Source organism: Apium graveolens, chromosome 11, assembly GCF_009905375.1.
Source record: "Apium graveolens cultivar Ventura chromosome 11, ASM990537v1, whole genome shotgun sequence".
Taxonomy (NCBI): Eukaryota; Viridiplantae; Streptophyta; class Magnoliopsida; order Apiales; family Apiaceae; genus Apium; species Apium graveolens.
Window position 1 is genome coordinate 168843792 of NC_133657.1, and position 18497 is coordinate 168862288.

The window sequence follows — 18497 nt, forward strand, 5'->3', positions numbered from 1 at the left end:
ATATTTAAGATGAGTATAAGTCAACAAAACATAAATACTATATTATAACTTACCACAAGTGGATATTAATATTGATGTATGAACATTAAAAGATAAAAAAACACTTGTAATCTTTCTTATTATAGATCGTAAAAATTATAATATAATTTTTAATTAAAAATTATAATATAATTTTTAGTTAAAAATTAGAATATCAAATGTCCATACTCCAATAATACCAACATATTATAGAAAATATTTAATAATCTTGTTATTATCTTGTAATGAATAACACAAGTTATAATTTTCAATTTAAGTATAATATAAATTGAAATTGAAAAATACAATTTCAAATGAGGTATAAGTCATAATAACCTAAATATTCCTCTTTTCTTTGATACCTTTTAAAGATACGACTTATCTTTGTTTACATGGATATTATCAATAGAATCCATAGTCATGTTGTCCGAGTTAATCACAATCATGCGATCACATTGTTAGAGGTAGATCCAATTTTTTGTTCCTAGTCACCATAATGCATAGATTTGTTGTCCGTTGTCCGGCAACCTCCAAATGTCTGTAATGTACTTACTTGCCTCTTTTATTGATTTGTGTACTTACTTAAAACTAAAACCTAAACATGGATACAAATAGTACATACCTAAAATGTGTCAAAAAAAACTCTTATTATTACTAAATTTTATCATCCATGAAGAAAAAATATATATATATAATTATTATATTTTCTCATCCTACACTTTAAAAAAGAATGGTATTCTTGAAATAATTATTTAAATTATTTCAAATTTAATATTTATTATTTGAGATATTAGTTATGATAAATAATATTTAATTTATTATTATCAACTATATTGTTAGAATATTTAGTATGATAAATGTTACCATATCATCATTTAATTTTATAATCTATAAGTGAAATAATGCAAATGTATTCACGGAGTCAAAAAAAATCAATTTGAGCCCCATCAAATTATGGAATTTTATAAGTTTATGGAGGACAATTGGACCTTATATTAAGATGGGATTGTGTGACATTGAACATGAAAATGTAGCTAATTTTGTTGTGGTGAATGAATGTCCTGATGCCAATTTATAAGAATTTTATAAGTTTCAATTTTTTTTTATTTGTTTCAATTTTTAAATTATTCAAAATGCCAAGATTATAGGTAAAAATTATTATTATTATTATTATTATTATTATTATTATTATTATTATTATTATTATTATTTATTGTTATTATTATATTATGTCAATTGTTACATATTTATTATTATACATATTATGTCTCTCTTTTGAATTTGTTTTGATTAATCTTCATTGCTAATTTCATATGGTGGGATATTCTCTATATAACAGTCATTCTAAATACTAGTCATTCTAAATACTTGTCATGAAAAAAGGTTACTTTAAATAATTTTCATTTGCAAGGGTAAAAATTTTAAACGAAATATGGCCCTAATTTGTGATATATTTTATGTTATATAAGACATATTTTCTCTCATCAAAAATTAAATATATTATAACATTTTCAATAGATGATAACAAAAACTTTAGCTAAAATATAATAAAATAAATATTATGTAAATTTTTACTTAACATAAAGATATAATCTTTTATATCTATATAATGTAATATGTAAAATTATACCTAAAAAAATCTTCAATAGAACAAAATCAATAATTTTATTATTTATATGACATCCAAATGATATTTTTAGGATCTTACCCATGGGTAAAAATCGGTAATCTTACTAATAGGGTATCGATTAAGGATTAATAAAATATGATTAGGTTTAGGTACCAATAAAATATGATTAATATTTTCAATAGAAATCCCAAATTAAAGACAAGTTCTTGTTCTACTAAAAAAATTAAGCATTCCAAACATGTTACCTTTTAATAATATAGATAATCATATTTTATTGGTTATATTTGTTAAACTATTAAAACCCTTAAATATAATTTTTATCTTTTGGTAAAAATTTAAATAATCATTATATTATGACATTTTATCTAACAATTTATATAAACAACTTTGGAAATGTTATAAGAGTAACTTTAATATACAAAAATCATTAGGTAAAATTCCTACATAGCATGTCTTAAACAAAATTATAGAAAATTTTTAAAATTTTGATTACTCAAAAATGATATTCCTCTTAACTAAAAATTTAGCCAACTCTCTATAGACCATATGTGTTTAACATCTACAACATCTACAAGCCTGCAGGAAAATGCACAATCATCTAAAAATAAAAATATTTTATTTATAATAATATAAAATAATGATAATAAATAATTTTTAAAATATAACCAATTATTATCATCAATTTCATTAATGATAATCTCTTACAAGTTTAATAATTTTAAGATAATCAATATTTTATATTATTAATTAGTTAATCATTTTACCCAACAAGTAGTGCAGATGCTATATTTGTTGAATCAAGTTTTCTTTTAAGTATAATTTTACCTAACTGGTATGATACATGACACCAATAAAACATTTTTATAACCATTAGTTAAAGCAATTATAGCCATCAATTTAGCTAATTAAATTTAGCCAATGACATTGAAGATGTTTTAATGATTTGATGGTTAAATAAATATAATCATTAAATTTGATTATCTATATTTGTTTGTTAAAGATTAATATGATGGAGTGCTAATCTTAAGCAGCCTCCTTATCTTCTGTGAGGGACTTCCATCGGCTTTCACCCTTGAAAAACCAGATATCTTTTTTTTTTATTATTATTGTTAGTTCATCATTAGTTCATCTCTTATTAATTTTCAATAATTTCTCAATTTATTTGGGTTTTGTTTATTTTTCCTTGTGAGATTTTGATTTTATTTGATTTGTTTGCAGTTTATCATGCCCGAGATTACAGATCTGCGGAATTTTCACGTGTTGATTTGGTGATAAAGGTTTTTATGGTGATACATTTGTGGTCGATTCAAAACAACAATTAGAGGTTTACATTATGTAAGTATCACTTCAAAAAATAGTTTGGTTGCCTATCCAAGAAGCAAGGATTCAACAACAATATAATTATGGGTTTGTTCAATTTCGATCATATATGTAGATGTCGTATGACTTTTGATTATTGATTTATTTTCATTTTTCAAAAAAAAAAATGTTGGAGTGCTTAAATTTTTACAAATTCTCTAAAAACATCATCTAGAATTGATGTCATGCAAATAGTGCGCACCGAAATTTAACGGTTACGGGTCCTATGACAAAAAAAATATAAATATAATAGTTTTGTTCTATTGTAGATTCTCTGATAACCTTCAGTAGTTCTCATGCTAATTTGAATTTTCAGTTATTTTAGTCACCGCCGACACAGGATTGTACATGGATGTTTTGTTCAAAATAGCAGCATGGGTCATTTCACTTGTGTGTAAACTGCATTATACTACTACTACTATACTTGCTAGTAGTAGCTAGAGGTGGCCAGACGGCCGGTTTAGCTCGGCACTACGTTAACCGGCTCGCCAAATATTTGTCTGAGTCGGCTCGATGTGTGCCGGTTAATAATTTGGCACTAACCGGCTGAAGACACGAACCGAATATGAATAAGCTTTTCAGAATTCGTCGGAAGACCGGCACGACACGTAACCGGCCCGTGTAACTCGCCAACGAACAGGAGGTGCTGTAATTCGTGAACCGGCCCGGCACGTGGCGAATTATTCAACTGCCTAGTTGGTGCATTTCCTTTTCTGCTTTAGACAGTTATTCTTTGAGTTTCAAGACCTGTAAATTATCATAAAATAGGTATCAAGCTATGAAATATCTAATTAATGAAATAACCAAAGATTTGATAATTTAGCCTTTTCCTTAATAAAGTAATATTTGAATAATTATTTAGAGCTCAATTGTTTACTGATTCAATTATATTACATCTTTTTCCTTTTAAATCTTTATTTAAGTTCAATATTACACAAAATCATAACTATTTAACTTGTATATTCCGTGTGTATATACAACTTTGTTTTAAAAAATAATAATTTTGTTTTAATTATTTTATCAAATAAAAATAGGAGTAGTAAAAAGTGGGTTTGTACTTTTAATTATTTACAAAGTTTGTTTGTACAAATTAAAAAAACAAAACAAAAGAAAAAATAATAAAAAAAAGTAAACAGAAGTTGTCTGCCACTTCTATGCGAATCAAATCAAGAGTGTAAACAGAAGTTATTCACGGTTATTCGCCTGACCTGATCGCCGACCGTTTAATTCGTTTAATTCGTGAGCCGTTCACGGCTTCATATTCTGTCAACTCGGCACGGCACGGCACGGCTCGTGCAGTTATACGGACCGTTCATGAATTCATTGATTGTTGAACCGGACAGCCGGAAATTCGGTCCGACACGGTCGGCCCGACCGTGTAGCCGGCTCTAGTAATAGCTAGTAGTCTACTACAATTATGCAGAGAGTCAATAATTCTGGAGAAAATAGCACACACTACGAAAAACACAGAAACCCAAGTGATCTAGTGGTGGACTAGAATCTTATTGCAATATGAAGAAAACCAATTCACAAAAAAACAGCAAGCACTTATCAATACACATACATGTACTCGTGTATTGTACTCCCTCCCCAGCATACATTTCAGGAACAATATACTATCTTAGTCCTTTTTTAATTATCATGTTTATATAAAAAAAATCTCTAAATAATTGTCCAATTACAATTTCAATACACTTTTTATCAAGTATTTTCATATTTATCCCTATATTCATATTTCTAATGTTCGACTTTATAACTAATATACACACATTTAATCCAAATTTTGATACAATAATTAGGGGTATAAATGAACACATATTATAAATTTTATTTTTTCTTAATATGTGTCAATCAATCAATCAAGAATACACAATAATACCACATAATAAAGGAGAGGGTGTAATGTACGCAACTTTATCCTCATTCAAAAAAATGAAGAAGCTATTTTCACAAAAACTCACGACTTATGTGTGCACAGAGATATGTGTTGTAGATAAAAAGTGATATATAATGATACGAAAAAGTATGTAAAAACTCAACATAAAAAATTTGGTTAAAGCGAGACAATACATTTGCCCAAGATTTTCTTCACATGGGATTTACCTATATCGTGAATTTTTTTTTCCCATAAATGAGTTAAGCCGTTTTTGTTCGACCACTTTATTGTTAAAACCTTAATTGAATCGATCAACGTGGCAACATCACTTGTTTTTCTTAATATGAGTATTTTTTGCAAATACAATAGCTAAAAAGGGTCGGAGAGAGTCTCCGTTGATTTCCAACCATTCATATCACTTTCTACCGATACCATCCAGCAGGGTCACCTTGAAGATTAGGGTATTCTTCGACAAATTTTGAAATAGCGTCCCAATTTCTCTAAAAATAATTAAGAAAATTATTAAAAATATTAACTTTTAAAAAAAATTAAAATTTTATTATATTCTGAATTTTTTGTAAAAACACAAAATCAGTCAAAATTAAGCAGACATGCAACTAGTCAGCAACTAGTTGAATCGAGTTTTTTGGTTGCATTTAAGGTTGTACGAGGTTGCATGGAGCAGAAACTCATAAAAAGTTGTAATTGTATTTAGTTGAATCGAGTTGGAGAAAATCGTATTTTTGTAAAAAAATAGTATTTTTGCAAATAAAAAGGCATTTTTACAAAAAAAATTAAAAAATTACAGTATTTTTGCAAAAATATTTTTGTGTTTGATTTTTTTCTATAAAAGATCAAAATAATTATATATATATATATATATATATCATTCATAGATATATACAACAATAGAATTAAAAAAATAGAACTGAAATACACATTAAAAATATGTATGTGCGTAAACTATCTTATACTAACTTACAACCCATGCGATGCACGGTTTTTTATACTGCAATATTGTTGCAAAAATATGCATGTGTTAAGAAATATACAGATGATGAATTTAATTACAACTATATATAGTACAATATATAATCATATTCTATCTATTATTGTGTAATTGTATTATATTTTGGTGTTTAAATAGAAATAAAACAACGTAATCTTTTTATTTTTATAATTGGTTAAATCTCTAATCATATTTTATTTAGAATTGTATTAGGTGTTTCAATAGTATTAGAACAATATAATCATTTTCTATTTATGATTGTATTAAGAATATATTTATTCTAATAAGATATAATTTTAACCATTAATTTTTATTATATCTGATCAACAGTTGATATTGTTTTGGCGGTACGGGACCAGAGTTTTGGATAAAAACTATGCTACACTTATTATATATAAATAAATGATTTAATATGTAGTGGATGATAATTTCAATCCTTCCGCGAGCTCTTCTCCTCACTCTATTCGAACTCGACTTCCATTTGTACACGAATGGGGGTATATGTGGTTAAGTTGTAGGTTGAGGGCCTCCAAAACAAAATCGGCCTCCGACGTGAGAATGAAACAGGGTTTAGGAGAATAAGGGTAGAATAGGAATTATTACAAATATATGTGGTGTGTGTATAAGAATAGAATGAGTAATCCCAAAAATACCTTTTTGGATGTATTTTATAGGCCCTCAAATTAGGGTTTGGGGGTTTGTACCTCCAATCTGGGCCATTGAAATATTCTGGATCGTTGCGTACCTGGACGTCCCCGACAGGCTCACGTGTCCCCGGATCTGGACAGTTGAAAGGTTCCAGATCTTGATAACCTTGATGACCTGGATGAGGACACGTGTCCAGGTGTCCTCTGTTGGAGGAGTGTGCCAAAGTATGCCCGACGTGTACCACATGGGATTGGGAGTGGGAGTGTGTGTTGCATGATTCTAGAATGTTCCTCGTGTTAGTGTTTGTGCCCTAGTTTAAGACATTTGGATTATTAATGTTTATGTTCTATCGATTATTTCCTTTATAATTTATTAATTCTTAATTTATAGCGATATAAATGTTAGATTAATAAATGTCCTTGGAATATGATATGCAATTCTATATATCTAAGTACGTGACTTAGAAATGAGATTATGAGAATAATATCAATATTCGTAAAGGTCCCTAATCGAGTATTATTAGTAAGGGACAATAATAATGCATTAAAACTGGTGTGTTTGTTGACTGATGATCACATCTCATTGATCATAGGTATAGTGATACTAAAGTCAAAAACACAGGCATATGTAAATGTACATGATGTTGGACATACCCGATGCGAGATTCTACATGTCTGTTATGTCATAAGTAATTCTCACAGTGATAATGATGTAATGGTCCTTAGACCTGAAGTCATTATATTTCTATACGAGAATTAATATACATTGGTTCCATTAAAAGTTATCCTTGACCAGGTAATGATAAAAGTGGACATTGGGTATATTATGAATCGTATGAGAAATATGAATGATCTAGATGAGATTTAGCCCTCCTATTTTAGGAATGATATTATTGGCCTCTTGTGTGAGCTAGACTATGAAATGCGTGGTCACGCTCAAATGTTGATTTGATATGATAGTCTACTCATTGATCAAGGAAACTTGGATTAAACTATGATGACGATGACACATTACATGCCTCTAATTTAATCTATAATATTTGGTTAAAGGGATTATATTATATTGTACATTATTCACGAAAGGTTTAATCGATCACTGATTCAATTATTATTACTTGATAGCAATGATGTATTACTAGATGCCGCTCATTGTTTATGATTTTATATTAGATTTAAAATTCGTTGCCAACGTAATAATAGCCTTTAGGGTCACACACAAAGAATGCTTGAAGGATTATTTAATTTAAATTGGATTTAAATTAAATTAAAGTAGTTCGAATTATTTATAATATTAATTAAGTATGACTTAATTAATTAGATAAATAATGATATTCGAATTTACTAATATCAATTATGAAATTCAGTTGTTAAATAATTAAGTGTGACTTAATTATTATACAAATAGAAATTTCGAATTAATAATAACTCCTAATTAGTTTAGAGTTATAATTCTTTTTCTACTCTATATAATATCTCTTGTGTGGCTGATTTTGTGTGCAAAACTTTTACTAAAACCCTAGCCATCAAGAGAGAAGATGGAGAGAGCAAGAAGAAACGAGTTTGTGCTAGTACACATCTAATCCTTGAGTTCAAGCATTCATGTGGATACTGATAGAGCGTAGATCGTGAGAGCGGGATGTGTGGTTATTGAACAATCTTTGGATCTCCATTATTCAACCAATTTTTAAATCTTCTTAAGGTAAACAATCTGATCTATGAAACCCTTCAATGATACCAGAGCTACTTGCGAAAAGTGTTTAATTTATCTCTGTTTTTATTGGTTTTATGATGATAACATATATACGATGTTCCATGATTGTTATGTATGCGATTTTGTATATTTTACATGTTATTATGTTAATATATGCGTATGTATGTATATGTTTTGAATATATGATATTCATGAGAGTTGTATAATCATATGATGATTATATATTCTATATATATACTGATATATACATATTTTATGTTTGTTCTTATTATAAGAATCGTATTTGATACGATTCCGAGTCGGATGCAGCGGATTTGCTAAAATCTGGGTCTGGTGTCCGATTTTGGCTAACAAATACGCTATTTCATATAGAATCGAGCATCTGAACGAAACTGATAGCTATAGTTATCATCGACTGATCTGTAAGGCGTTTAACATCGTTTAGACCCTGAAATTTACGATTTAATGTTATAAGATCTAATTTCGAATTTTCTGATTTTTGCCATATTTGATTTTTATGATTAGATCATGATGGGTATGATATGTTAAGATCAGATTATGTGTTCTAACATGTTCTTATGTGTTAATTGAGCATGGTGGATGGTTATGGCTTATGACCTTAGGTTAATGGTTTTTTTTTAATACGGCTTGCATGTCGTTCGATCTTGTAATTATTAAATCTCGAATGTAGCTCGAGTTCTTCTTATAAGTTCATTAGATTAGTTTTATATTTCATTCTCGTAATGTACATGAAGACATGAAGATTTGAATATCAAGGAAGGGTAATCCCACATGGAGTCCATCCAAGGAAACAATACAAGAAAGAAGACATGTAATAGTTAGCCTGTATTTATTTTCTACCTTAGATTGACCTAGATCTTTGTCATTAGTTTGATAAAGATCACATAGGATGAAGCCATAACCAACCACATTTAATTTATCGCACTTTACATATATATGCTCATATGAGGAATGTATGTGTAGAGTAGTTTATAAAGATGCATGCTTAATTAGATTAAGGATGTATGTATTAGATACGACACCCATGCCATGCTTGCTAAACAAGATAAAATCTGTAACGACTCAAGATTTTAAAATGAACAAACGTTTGTGAGATTCTCGTGTTTATGAAACACATAATAAAATACAAATTTTCTTTGTTTCTGACATGGGGCAATTTTGTCAAAAGCGAGATCATTGAACTTGTAAGGTTGTGGGTTTTAAGCGAGACCGTTGTGACTCCCTCACTACCTGGAAATCAAACCATTGACGAATATTGATTTGAAGTATTTTGTTCAAGGAAAAATTGGGAATCTCTTTATGATAGGATCATGATCGTATTAAAATTAACAAAACCCTAAAGTTAATATTAAGTTATTAGATGCCTTTCAATGAGTCCAATGCGTTAACCCCTAGATCGACAAGGAGTGAGTTCGCCAAAGCGAAGTACTCCAATCTATCGGGGGAGATGTGTTGAAGTATATTAATACTTTTTGACTCTTGAGTTTGACTTAACTAAGTTACCACAATATAATTGTAAATTTAAAAACATAGAGTTTGACGAGATTGATTAGATAAATATGAACAAATGTTGTTCCACCAAGCTATCAAAGAGTTATATAGTTGATATAATTGACAAATGTTGTCTACCTAAATAATCATGTTTTAGGAGAAAAGCCAAAGCTGACCTAACGCATGGTGAAATATGGATCTTGGCTCACTAGAAATGATATAGAACATATTCTTTCCGAATTAATAGTTAGGGCTATTAATTTGATAAAAATAGTGGGAGATATATATTATGAATATATATATATATATATATATATATGAATAATCACTTAAACATAATTTAATGATCATCTGTATACTAAGTCATTTTATGCACTTTAATATTGTATATATCAAATGACAAATAACACAAATAACTTCTCTATGTAATAGTCCTTGAGAAGGCCAAACTGACATGAAGTAATTTCCTCAATTGACATGGGAACTTGAGGATTATCATCAGGTTCAAGGATGTCACTCAAACCCCTCCCTTATTTCTTCTAGCTGAGAATGAAACATGTGCTGAACAAAATGATTACTTAAAGCAAATTGATTATGCAACTGATGTTTCATGTCTCATACTTGTAATTATGAGTGTTGAGCTTTAGAAGCAACAAGAGCATAATGATGATTATGATATGATTGAGCATCTTCAAAGGATGTTTAAAGGATAGGCTCGTCAGAATGATTTGACAAAAATAAGGCTCTATACTTTTGCATTAATGGGAGAATGATATCCGGTTGGACCAAATATTTTAAAGATAATAGGTATATGTCCCTTGATATTTTGGGTTTCAAGAATAGTCTAGAGACTCAGCTTGATTTATCAAACAATCTTTAAACAACTTATATTCTTAGTTTGTTAAGAACAAAAGGAATGAGATAGACAGAACACTCCTTAAGTCGTTAAACATGTTTAGAACTGCTAAAAATAACACGGTAAAGCATGAATTACGTCCATATTAATGATGTACATATGGAATGCAAATGGGAAAGGAAAGTGGACATGCAAGGTGAAGATTGGATCTTATTCGGTGCCAAACCAAAGTCTAATCCCAAAAGGCTTTTGCAGCCTGATAGTGGTGTTGCTAAAGGAGATGATTGTCACTTCTATGGAAATAAATGGATGATTGGAAATTAAATTGTAGAGCTTGTATGGAAGATCTAAAGAAGAAGACCAGTAATGGTCAATTTTCAGGTATCGAGTTAGAATTGGAGCAAAAGTTGTTGCTCTAGTTGAACGATCTCGATACATAATTTTGCCCATAAGGCGAGATTGAGAACTTGATAAATGGTTATTACTTGCCTGCTTTTAGCGGATATATTAAATCAATTTCTTGTCAGGACAAGAAAGGTTTTCATTTTAATTAAATAAAAAATAGTTGTTTATTCTATTTTAATGATAAGGCTTATAATGTTGCAAAATTAGTTAACAATTTATATGTTCTAAGATGACTCAAATCAAACATTACCTCTAGCATTGTCGTTAAGCCATATTAATGAGAGACGCATTTCTGAGTTATATATAGATGGATACTTGGATAAGTTTGATTTTGAATCATACGGAAGATGCGAACTTTGTCTCATTGGCAAAATGATTAAAGCTTCTTTTACCTGATCAGGTGAAAGGGCCACTGAATGATTAGGACTTATACATAATGATGTATGTGGTCGAATGCATATGATGGTAAGGGGTGGCTTATACTACTTAATAACATGTACTGATGATTTTAGTAGATATGGATATGTGGTTCTTATGAAGAATAAATCCGATCCTTTTGAAATGTTCAAAGAATATAAGGCCGGAGTAGAAAAGTAAACAAGGGAAAAGTATAAAAGTATTACGATCAGATCGTAGAGGAGAATACTTAAGCCTCAAATTCAAGAATTTCTTGAAGGAGTGCGATATTGTATCACAACTTACTCCTTCAGAAATACCTCAATGGAACAGAGATTCTGAGAGGAGAAATCGTACCTTGTTGGATATAGTGTGATCGATGATGAGTCAAGCAGATCTTCCATTCAGTTTCAGGGGTTATGCTCTAGATCGACTGCATATACACTTAATCAAGTTCCAACTAAAGCGGTTCAAAATACTCCGTATGAGATATAGAGTGAATTTCATAGCATGTCATTTATAAAAATTTGGGGACGTGAAGCGTTTGTAAAATGTTTAGCCTCTGACAAGCTTGGACCAAAATTAGATAGATGTTATTTTGTGGGATACCCAAGTGAGACTAGGGTATAGTTACTATAATCCTTCTGAGAACAAAGTGTTTGGCCGCTGTATTTCTTGAGGGAGAACTACTTTCTAAAAAAATCAGTGGGAGGATAATACATCTCGATGAAGATCAAGAACCACATGATAACATTGAACCAGAGTTGGAATAAGATCAAGATATACATCAAAATGTTGAAAGTAATCATGTCCAAGAAACACAGGTTATTCATAGATCTAGTAGTGTTGTGGATATGTTGTGAACTTGATGATTTCATTAAAAAAACCTTAGTAGATTTTTCTTAGTGAAAAATGTAGCACTCGACGGATAAGGAATATAGTCCCGACGGATGACTCAATATAGTCCCGACGGATGATGATTAATTATCCATCGAGTGAGTAACTTGTGTAATAATGAGTCTGTAGCACATTTCTGCATACACCTTGTTTAGATTCTGTAGTAGCACTCAAGTCATGTTGACTTTAATTAGATATGTAGAATAGGTTGATTAATTGTACATAGATGATATCTTGTAATTCTGCATAAATGAAATGAAGTCAAGTGTCAGATAGCTACCCGACGGATAAACAACAATGCCACTCGACGGATGATCAACAAGGCAACCCGACGTATGATCATGTACCCGACGGATAATCAATTCAAACATATGTTGACAGTGACAACACAGTCACATGCGTCGAGTGTATGCAAAAGGAATGTGGAAGCCTATTCAACTGGGTTTTAGAGAACAAAGAAGCATTGCCATTTCAATGCTATTATGAAGATATTCAAAGATGCTGGAATAGAGTAATGAAGCATCATAGTATTAGACTTGATAGGTTTTGTTTTATTATCTTGTCTTATTACTTTGTAATCTTGGTGATATATAAACCAAGAAGTAGCAAATAGAACAACAACAAGACTAAGAATATTGTCTCAGAGAAACAATTGTAAGCTGCATCCTTAGCATTTCTCTGTAAACTTAGTTGTTCATATTTGTAAGCAGCTGTGAGCTAATCTTGCTACACAGAGTTCTCTTGATATAATATATATCTCTGGTGGATACATTCAAATCCACCAGAAAGTTTTTTAAAGACTTGTGTTTTTAATTACTTGTGTTTTGATTTTACTAACTTCTTATTCCGCACTTTGCAAATCAAACACTTATATATATTATTAAGATAGAACATTTTATATTTTGAAAAAGGTTCAAGAATTTCATTCAACCCCCTTCTGTAATTCTTGTTGCATTGTTAGGGACTAACAATTGGTATCAGAGCCAACTCTTGAAGAACAAAGAGTTTAAAGATCACAACAAACAGCAAGATGAACAAGAATGATGTAGGAGTCAAGATTCCGTTTCTGGACAAAGATAATTACCATCACTGGAAGCTAAAAAGGAAGTTTGGGATACAATACATATTATCTGTGATGGCACTGAACAAGTCAGGGAAAATAAGATGCAGCTGCTAATTCAGCAATATGAGCACTTTCATAGTGAAGATAGTGAGTCTCTCACTAACATTTTTAGTTAATTTCAAAAACTACTAAATGCTCTGAAGTTGCATGGAAGGGTCTATCAGACAAAAGTCTCCAATCTTAAGTTCCTTAGATCTCTTCCAAAGGAATGGAAACATATGACAGTCTCATTGAGAAAATCTCAAGATTACAAGGAGTTTATTTTGGAGAGACTGTATAGCATCCTGAAAACTTATGAGCTTAAAATAGAGCAAGATGAGAGGATGGAGAGAGGAAAGAAGAAAGGAGGATCCATTACACTAGTTGCTGAGTTAGAAAAAGAGATGAAGATGAAGATGGAAGCTGTTGAATCAACTTCAAAGGTCTGTGAAAACAAGGGCAAGGGGCTGGTAGCAGAAAATGAAGATTCTTTGAGCCAAGATGATATGGAGGATATTGATGAGCATCTTGCATTTCTTTCCAGAAGATTTGCCAAGCTCAAGTTCAAGAAGAACTTTGGAGAAGCTAAGCCAAATAGAAACATGGTGGATAAATCAAAATTCAAATGTTTCAAATATGGCTTAGCAGGGCACTTTGCCAGTGAGTGTAGAAAGTCAGATTCCAGCAAAAAGAAGTTTGAGCCTGTGGATTATAAACAGAAATACTTTGAGTTGCTCAAACAAAAGGAAAGGGCTTTCATTAACCAAGAAAATGACTGGGCAGCAAATGGTCTGGATGAAGATGAGGATGTCAGCTATGTCAATCTAGCCCTAATGGCCAAGTCTGATGAAACAGAGACAAGTTCTTCAAGTAATCAGGTAATCACCACTAACCTTGCACAATTATCTAAAGCTGAGTGTAATGATGCAATAAATGACATGTCTACAGAATTATATCATTTGTGTGTTACACTTAAGTCTCTTACTAAGGAAAATGCTAAAATCAAAGAAAACAATTTGTTTTTAAGTGAGAGGAATAATGTGCTAGAGTCTTAGTTTATTGAATTTGAAAAATTGAGAATTGAGTGCAAAATTGCTAAGGATGAATTAACTGAGTCCTTGAAGAAAGAAGAGATCTTGAAGAAATAGCTTGAACGAGAACAGGAGGTGATTAAGGCATGGAAAACATCTAGAGATGTTCATGCTCAAATCACCAAAGTTTAAAGTATTGAGTCCTTTTGTGATGCAGCCTGTAAGAAGAATAAGGAGAAGCTGGAATCCAATTTGGTTGAAGGATTGCTAACAGATGTAGACTCGACGGATGATGAGGGTCATCCGTCGGATAACAAAAAGGGTTATTCGTCGAGTGATATAAATCCTCATCCGTCGATTGTGAGCAAGCCTATGAGTAAAGCCAAAATTGTCAAGTTAAATGAGAAATATGGATCAGTTTCCAAGAATTTTGTTCCAGGAGAATCCAGTCAAGTGAAGAAGGAGAAAAAGGCTAATGTTGGTCATATGACGGTCAAGCAATTGAGTGACAAACTGGAAAAGATTGGGGTTAAAACATAGGCTAAAAAGAAAAATAATAGAAATGGTAAAGTAGGAATTAACAAGCATAACAACTACACACCTGATAAATATACTCCTAGAAAAATCCGTGTCAAGTGTGGTAGTGTAAATCATTTATCTGTTAATTGCAAAACTGCCATGCCTACTTCCATATATGTGTCATCTCATTTTCCTAACATAAATGCCATGCCTTCTATGCCTATGAATGCTATGTCTGCACAAAATATGAATGCACAATTTGATAATATGCCATTTACACCTAATCCTTATTATGTTGCATTTAGTATGCCACAAATGCCATTTAGCATGCCTTACTGGAATAACATGTTTACTAATAGCATGCCATTTCCTGTTAATCAAAATATGCATGATAATTCTGCTGTAATGAATGGTTTTAAAGGCCCAACTCAAATGACTAAGAATGAATCTGATATCCCCAAGTCAAATGAGATCAAACCTAAGAAATAGAAAAAGAAAGCTAACAAGGCAGAACCCAAGGAAACTTGGGTAACAAAATCAACTTGATTTGATTTTGATGTGTGCAGGGAAATAAAAAGAATCTATGGTACTTGGATAGTGGATGTTCAAGACACATGACTGGTGATTCTACCCTACTCACAGAGTTCAAGAAGAGAGATGGCCAAAGTATTACTTTTGGAGATGACATCAAAGGTTATAATATGGGATATGGCTTGATTTCATAAGATAATGTCATCATTGAAGAGGTTTGTAACACCCCCAAATCCGGGGTCGGGGATCCGGGTTGTCACGAGTTCCATTTCCCTTAACAACACCCAATCTTAATAAATAATCAACTACTCTGTACTGTGACCCCACAATAAACACACACACCACAAGTTATAGTCTCAGAGATGAATATCCAAAAATAATCACAAGTCGTTTTATTCCACAATTATATGCCAATACACCTTAAACAGGTTTCTGAATAAATTTACATTTCTTTGCCATTATTACAATTCATAAATATACATAATCTGATACATCAAAAGTTGAAAGCCTAGCCTATTGGTAGTTCCTACCTCAGCTATGACGGCATCAGTGCTTCTAGAAAACTGCGGAACGTCTCCTAACCTCTTGCGAATCGGGAGCTTGGTCCGGTTCATCTTGTCTATCTGATGTTGTGTGATGAAAGAAGAAAGCAAGGGTGAGCAGCAAGCCCACCAAAATAATATGTATAATGATTAAAAATATATGAGCCTTCTCATAGTACTCATGAAAGTCTTGGTCAAAAGAAATGAACCAAGTTGATATCTTAATGCGATGAAGTCGCAAAATATTCAGTATATATATATATACATATATACTTTTCAAAATATTGGAAGTCCTCTTCCATGCACAATATACACAAAGTCCCAGTGTATAACTGTATAAAAAAAATATCGTTGCAAGGTGATCTCATATATCTAACCTTGTCTCAACGTTTTTCTGAAAATCTTTGTCATTCATAAGACAATTATTAATTAGATATAAGTTTAAAAGATGAAGTTACAAGATACCCCAATATACTTATATCTTTCCCAAATACTACTTGAACTACCACCGTTCAAGTTATAATTAGCTTCAAAAGTTCATCACATAGATGAGACTATAAGGCAAGATTTGAATAGATTATATCTTTAAAATATTATCAAAATAAAATGAAGTTACGAGATACTTCATTTGATGTAAACATCATTTTGAAAACTTGACCCTGCCAACACTCAACAATCGCCCAACCGTAGCCTTTCTATCGAAGTGCTCTGGGTAGTGTTGCAAAAATTATCTAATTGGATGATGAACTCATTACGGGAGTTTGCCGCGCCAGGAAGACCACTTACGATGATCAGTCGTAGTAGTACAACCCCACCATTTTCTACATGTAGAGGAGAACCTGTCGGATTTACTTGTCAACCGAATACTGAACTCCTAAGGAATGGACCGCCTTAGCGGAACTTCCACGCCATTTGGGCCAATATAATAAGGCTGGGCCGGCGCTACTCGGCCACTTACGCCACTCCTAGTTCAGATGAAATCCATGACTCTGAAACGTAAAGCTTGTCCCCACTTTCCCCAAGTAGAAACTTGTTGATACGGCTCCACCAAGAAGTCGTATCTATTTGAAAAGAAGAACTCACCGATATTTCCCAGGCGATGCCTGTTAATGGATTAACTTGTTCCAAGAATTTTACTACCCGAGTGTTGGGTAAATAATCAATTCATTTATCAAAACAGCAACCTTGTTGCGAATATAAAACACACCACAGAGCCGGATCCCTCAGGTTTTGAGCGAGTATTTAAATCCCCTTCGAAAGGAGGATCTTAAAAAAAATGAGTTTTGGGATCCGCTCTAACTTTTAAAAAAATCATTTTGAAGACTCGCAAAATATTTTTAAGAATGTTTGGAGTGAAGCTAATTTAATGAAGTAAATCAGTCCCCAGAATATTTAGAAAATGTCTGAATATTATTATTTAAATAATATTCCCATAAAGAATAATCTTTATAAAATAATTGAAGTAGAAGTATTAAAACTTATACTTGAAATGAATAGCAAATAATCAAAGATATACTTATACGAAAGTAATATCTTTATTTGAATAATCAAAAGTAAGTTTGATTATCGACACCTTATTCTTTAATACAATAAAGAATATTATTAAGTAATAAGCGGAGCCATAATACCTCGAATGAATACTATAAATAATATTCATAAAATAAAGGAGTCATACATCCTCAAATGAATATCCAAGTAATATTCAATAATAATATAAACTGAGTCATAAGCCCTCGAATGAATATTCAAATAATAAAATAAACTGAGTCATAAGCCCTCGAATGAATACTCAAATTAATATTCAATTAAGTAAAATAAAGGTATCGAATAAACCTTATTCGATCCATAGTTTTAAAAACTATATCCATATATATATAAATATATATATATATATAATATACTCGGGAACATCGACTCCCGGTTTAGAAATATGTTCACCTTTTATCCCCTATACTAAGGGTATACGCAACTACTTGCTTATTTCTAGCATAGGTATTATGCAACTATAAGCATTGAAATCAACAGATAGATAACCAGATTACGAAACAGAAATGCATATATACCATATCAGCATGCTCCAATATATCGCAAAATTTGCTAATAACAATCATGCACTATCACAAGATAATGCATATATATATATTTACATCACAACAACAGTATATCGGGTAGAAAACTTGTCTGAGCGACTGGGGGTTACGAATGGCTCGGGACGAGTCTGGTAACCTATAAACAACAAGTAAGTTGGAATTAAACCAAAGTCACTTGTAAATCTATACTCTAACCAACTCAGACTCTAACGCTCGTTTTGCGCTTACTGATTCTCTTAAGTCACTCGAGTACCCTCGGCTCCACCATTTTTAATAATTTAACCTTTACGAGTTTTAAGGCGATTCCTTCGCGAGTGTCTTACCAACTGCCTAACACACTTACCATAAATGTTTCATGCATTAATT